Source organism: Oryctolagus cuniculus, chromosome 6, assembly GCF_051225735.1.
Source record: "Oryctolagus cuniculus isolate XC-2025 breed Fujian yellow rabbit chromosome 6, ASM5122573v1, whole genome shotgun sequence".
In the NCBI taxonomy this organism is placed as follows: Eukaryota; Metazoa; Chordata; class Mammalia; order Lagomorpha; family Leporidae; genus Oryctolagus; species Oryctolagus cuniculus.
In genome coordinates this window covers 92,724,819-92,731,044 of record NC_142872.1, presented here as the reverse complement: position 1 = coordinate 92,731,044, position 6,226 = coordinate 92,724,819, and the positions used below count along the sequence as shown (strand labels likewise).

Genomic DNA, 6,226 nt, shown 5'->3' with positions numbered 1-6,226 from the left:
ACGGTCAATAAAGGGTGCCCAGATCCTTACAGGCATTTTTTTTTTGCCCAAGTGGCAGGACAGTGAGGGCCAGGTGGTGGGGAAATGTGCAGTCTCTGGCTTTGTACCCCTTGTCACAGTCTCTGCTGGAGCTTGGAGGTGGGGTAGGAGGGCTGAGACCCAGGGAGCCTAGTGCTCCTGGGGAGCTCAGGGGTCCTGTCCCTCATTTGCAGGCCCCTGGGTGTGAGTGTGGCCAGATTTCCTGGACAAGTTTGCTTCAGTGCTTCTGCTAACAGAGGACAGAAAATGCACCCTGTGAGTCTGCAGCCTAAGAGGAGTTTTCCTTGGAAGGCTGATGTTTGCTTTTAAAGTTCTCTTCATGTTAACTTAAAGGAAAACTTTGAGGGAGTTTCCAATTTACAAAGAAATTGTAAGAACAGTGTGAAGAACTAAACCGCCCCAAACTCATCATTTAAAAGTTCACTCCCTACTTATTTGTAGCCTATGAGAACCCCACCTTGGTGAGAACAGTGGAGAAGGGCCTGGAACGGAAGGGCAGGGCCAGAGACTTTGGCTTTTCTCAGGTATGGCCTGATGTTTCCTACAGTGAGACTATGCATGCCGCGCTTCTGTCTCGCCAGCACACACAGCGGTAAAATCGATAATGCAGATATTTGGGAAAAGGTAAGCTGAGGGGCTGGCACTGTGGCGTAGTAGGTAAAGCCGCCGCCTGCAGTGCCAACATCCCATATGGCCGTTGGTTTGGGTCCTGGCTGCTCCACCTCCGATCCAGCTCTCTGCTATGGCCTGGGAAAGCATTAGAAGATGACCCAAGTCCTTGGGCCCCTGCTGGTTTCTGGAGGAAGCTCCTGGCTCCTGGCTTCTGATTGGTGCAGCTCGGGCCACTGTGGCCAATTGGTGAGTGAACCAGTGGATGGAAGACCTCTCTCTCTCTCGGCCTCTCTTTCTTTCTCTCTCTGTGTAACTGATTTTCAAATGAATAAATCTTTTTTTTTTTTTTAAAGAGCAGTCTTCAAAGAGTTCATAGAAATAAATATTAGGGAAAACCTATGTGTCAATTTTCAATAAAAAACCTTTTTTTGCACTAAAATAAACATTTTAATTCTATTTTCCATGAATGTTTTGAAGTACTCTCGTGCATGGTTTTACGTAGTGCCATATAGCTCTTGGTGAGAGCTCAGCCTTTGAAATATTTGGGTCACTGTTGCTTCTGTGGGCAGCTGCCCCTCAGGACAAGTGGACAGTGCTGCCTTTGTGTGCCAGCACATGGGGCATTTGCCCACTCCCCTCAGGGCAGTGTACAAAGTGGGCATCTACAGGCAGTGGGCTCCACACTCGGACAGTCTGAGTCCAGCCCCAATGGCTGGGTGACCTCAGGCAAGCTGCTTCGCAATCTGAGCCAATGTAAACCAGGAGGGTAGATGAAAGAACCGTCTCAGGGCCTTGTTTGTAGGATTACAAGGCACTTTTAGCACTGAGTGCATTGCCGGGCATATTTTAGCAATAGACGCCAGCTACGGCTGCATTTGTCCTAACACATAGGAGTCTGCCACACCCCAAATGGAGGGCCCAGGAAGAAAAGTGTGGGACCAGCCTGAGGGCTCAGGAAATCCCTGGCACACCCGTGGGTTCCTGCAGGTGCGTCTATCCCCAGCATACAGCCCTGGGTGCCTGCAGTGCCCGTGCGTCTCCCCAGTTTCAGGGACTTCGGTGGCTTTCTGTCCTGCGGCCCTCTGAGATTGGAGGAGCAGGAAACAGAGCCAGACATCCAGGCATGGCTTCTCCCCGCTCCCCACTTCCTTCCCTCATCTCCAGCTCTCGCCACATCCCGCGGAAGAACAAGCAGCAGATGGGGAATGAAACAGGAGCCGGCTGAGCGGTTTCGCAACAGCACCCAGCTCCCAGCGGCGCTGAAGCAGCCTTGCTGAACGCAAGGGCCCGGAGAGAGTGGAGATGACAAATATGGCTTTGGCTTTGTACTGGTTTATTTATGTGGTGGCAAGAGGGCAGAACCCCAAGGCTGAAAAGCCCCTCCACTCTCACTCCTCACCCCGGGGAGGTGGGAGGTTCTGCAGGCAGCAGGAGGAAAGCTCTGTGTCCCAGCCTCCCCGGCACTGGCCACTTGCTTCCTTAGGGCAGTGCCCCACGGGGACACGCTGGGTCTCCTGGGTTATTTGGGGCTGTGGGGACTGTGTGGGAGCCTGGGGAGCCTGCTTTCCTGGTGAGGTCATTGTTCTTGGAGTCATTACCTTGCTTTCCTTGGCCTGAGCCAACAGCAAGAATGCTTTGGAAGAGTGTTTGTTTGGGAAACAGTGACTCTCTGCCTAGTTACGTCCAAGCAGGCCAGCTTGCCGCCAGACCCCTGGCCTTTGGCAGGGCTTCAGTCCTGCAGGTACCAACCCTTGTCACCTGCCTCAGAAGCTGCCTAGGGGGATGGGCTGGGGCTGGAACAAGCAGCCAGGGCCTATGGTCTCCGGACCAGTGTGCTCTCTGTAGATTTCATCTGAGGGCTAATTTAGCTGGAAGGGAATGCGGGCAAGAGGCCAAGGGCAGCAGTTGGCAGCAAGCAGGCAACCCCTGGAGAAACAGAGTCGTTTGGATTCGGAGGGGTGGTCACTGCCCTGAACTTCTTGTGAGCTGTGGGTCACTGGCCTGCGCTGACCTGGCAGGACGTGTGGCCACGTCGGGCTGCAGGTACCGGTCCCAGGTGCCACACCTATGGGGGAGCAGGTAGCATGGGACTCAGCCAACCTGGAGCCCCCGCCTGCTGGTTGCTATAGGGGCTGGCCCTGAGATTCTGCAAACGATTCTATTTTCAGTCTGCCTGGCTCTACAGCCCTCACGCCTGTCTTGAGCTGCCTGAGTCACTTCTCCCCACGCCCAGCTCTGCCTCTTTCTGAATGGAGCGGATTATCATAACACCATATGTCAGAAGAGCAATTCACAATTTACAAGGCCCCTTTCTGCACCAGCTTGCTTCTGATCTTCCATTGGGACTGCGAGGTTGAGCGGACAGGTAATTTAATTCCTGTTTCACAGATGAGGGAAATTAGAGGTGAAAAGGAACTCAACCAGCTTGACCAGGGACACACACACACACACACACACACACACGGGGGCTCAGTGTTAGCAGCAGGTGTCTTGCCTTGGAGTGTGTGGCTTATCTGCCACACACACACACACACACACACACACACACACAGGGTGTCTGTGGTTACCAGGCTGCGGGGTGGGAGCCCCTGAGACCACCTTGGGCAGTGGAGGTGGGATGGGGGAGGCATTGTCTTGTTTCCTCACGGGGAACATTTGCATCTGGGGAGTACTGCACTTGGAAAGTAATCATTTGGGGCCAGCACCGTGGCACAGTAGGTTAATCCTCCACATGTGGCGCCGGCATCCCATATGGGCGCTGATTCTAGTCCTGGCTGCTCCTCTTCCGATCCAGCTCTCTGCTGTGGTCTGGGAAAGCAGGAGAAGATGGCCCAAGTCCTTGGGCCCCTGCACACACGTGGGAGACTGGGAAGAAGCTCCTAGCTCCTGGCTTTGGATCGGCGCAGCTCCGGCTGTTGCGGCCATTTGGGGAGTGAACCAATGGAAGGAAGACCTTTCTCTGTCTCTTCCTCTCACTATCTGTAACTCTACCTCTCAAATAAATAAATAAAATCTTAAAAAAAAAGAAAGTAGTCATTTAAAGTGCCAGTGGGGGATCAGTGGGGCTCCAATGAGTGCAGGAAGTAACCTGAAGTTACATCAGCCCACCTGGGCTCCCCACACTTCCTTCCCTCAGCATTTTGCCCACTTTGATGCAGTTTGTCCATGAACTCACAAGACAGACACATTCGAATATGTTGTCCCCAGCAACACAGTCTCAGTGCTCACAACAGACAGAGCGTGGGCAAGTGACCATTGTGGACATGTGCCGGCCTTGATGTTGGACGGGTCCCAGCTCCCACCCCTTCACCGTGCCAGACATTGGTCTGTGGGGAGGTCAGTGGCAGGCCCAGCGGACAGACTGGGTAACAGGGCCAGTGGGGTGCAGACGGTGCTTCAGGGAGCTCCTGGCATCATTAGCAGGTGGCGTGGAAGCCCCTTGCACATGTCCATACTGGTAAGGCTACGGCACACGCCAATTGCACGTTTGCACTATTTTTTATTATTGCACTACATTTGAAGGAAGACAGGACATTTTCACCTGCTGAGGAAACAGTCTCCAGGAGGTGCAACAATGTCTCGAGTTCTTGCAGCCAGAGTATTTCCGGTGCTCAGAAGTTCAGAGCATGAGGGCCCCAAATGGGAGGTCCCAGGCAGGATGCAGAAGGCAAGAGCCCTTAGTGGGCAGGGAGCATTATGAGGGTTTGGGCCTCACCAGAGGTCAAGGTGCAGGGCGTGAGGAACCCAGGGAAAGGACAGAGGTGTGTATGTGTGTGTATGTGTGTGTGTGTGTGTGATGACGGGGAAGATAGAGGGTGGGTGTGAGGGGACAACGGCATGGAGCACCTGAGGACAAATCTGTGCTCACCTATGATGTTGCTGTGACCAGACTACTCTGTGGATTGTTTTCTTTCTTGTCCTTTATCTGAATGCTGGCACCTGGAGAATATGGTCAGCCTTGGAGCATTAGCCACAGTGTTTGTGATTTTAAAAAAAAGCTGTGTCAGGGCAGGCGTTTGGCCTGACAGAATACTCGCATACCATGTCAGAGTGCCTGGATTCCAGTCCTGGCTCCACTTCCTGCTGGTGTGCGTCCTGGGAGGCAGCAGGCGAGGGCTCAGGTATTTGGGTCCCTGCACCCGTATAAGAGGCCCGGCTTCAGTTCTTGATTCCCGGCTTCAGCCTGGCTCAGCCTAGCTATTGCAGGCATTTGGGACATGCACCAGTGGATAGGAGTTCGCTATCTGGCTCTTAAATTAAAATTTAAAAATAAATAAATAAAAGCATCTTGTTCATCAGAGGCTACAGATGAGCTCCTGACTGCCCCCACTGCCCCGCCCTCCCCAGGCACTCAATTGCTCGGTAGAGTGTGATGTGAGCAGAAAGCTGACTGGGATGGCACGGGGCCTCTCCCTGAAGAACCTCCATGCTCAGGCAAAGAAGAAACTTCCCTGTGGATGGAGTCTGAAACATTGGCCAGCATTTGCAGGGAATTCCAGATTCCCCATCCCTTCTAGAAAAGCCCAGGCCCTTCTAGAAAAGCCCAGGCCCTTCTAGAAAAGCCCAGACCCCTCTCAGGCCAACAGTCAGAGCCCTGGCCACCTGCCTTGGGGTTAGAGGGATGGGTTTATGGCCACTGTGGTCAGAGGGGGCAGCCCAGGCCTCCAGGATCGCTTGGGTCCTGAGAAGTCCTAGGGGCGTGGCAGGGCCTCTACCTTGGAGGCGCTGCGAACCTCTCAGCATGACTCGTCCATGGCCCCGAGGAGACAGGCACGCGGCTGGCACAGGCTCAGCCACCCTGCCAAGGATGGTGCCGACATGCCAGGTGCTTCTGCCGCCATTTCCCAACCTCCCTGCTTCCTCCCAGCAAAGGGTAATAATAGGGGGTGCATGGCGTTCCAAGTCCCACGAGACCAAAAATAAATGTCCAGACATGTGGCCTGGGCTGCAGGAAGAGACTGTTCTTCCTGTGCTGACTTCTCCACAGCCCCCTAGGTGGAGGCTGACGTTGTGGGAAGAGATGAAAAACAAAATGCAAATTCCGGCCCTTCCGAGAGTCCTCTCTGCCTGCGTCTTTCCTTGCGTATCTCTCAGTCTCTGCCAATTCCAAGTCACAGCTGATGGGTCATGTGACTCCTTTTAAAACCGGGCTCTGGCTGGCGCTGCTCTTCCTGCCCACTGCCCATCTGCTGGGCTCCAAAGGCAACCCAAGTGTGGGGTGGGTGGGCTGGGGCACTTGCCAGGGAGAGCGCGCAAGTGAGAACTGAAATGTTTGACGGGCCCGGGTCCTAACAGGCAACGTCAGGTCCCTGAAGACCCTGGAGACCCTGCTGCTTCTGAAGACTGCACACTTGGCCGTTCCTGGATGGTTGTCAGCAGTGAGCACTGGCATGGCTGAAGTCAGGGGGGCGGTCTCCAAGGAGGCTGGACGGGAGCAGGCCCAGGGAAGAAAGCTTAGTCTTCTCTCTGGGGAGCTGTGACAGACCAGCAGGCTAGGGATGGCCACTGGGTCCCCTGGGGCTCAAGGCAGGCTTTTTGGGGGAAGAACTTGAGAGGTCAGCATCAGCAGGGAGGT

General features: G+C 54.3%; 1 long non-coding RNA gene across 1 annotated transcript; it reads left to right on the top strand.

Moving 5' to 3' along the window:
• Positions 1-2,364: 2,364 nt before the first annotated feature.
• Positions 2,365-3,680, top strand: LOC127490721 (uncharacterized). The gene is made up of 3 exons (XR_007919086.3): positions 2,365-2,694; positions 2,820-3,016; positions 3,446-3,680. It is a non-coding gene; the product is annotated as an uncharacterized LOC127490721 (long non-coding RNA).
• Positions 3,681-6,226: the final 2,546 nt, after the last annotated feature.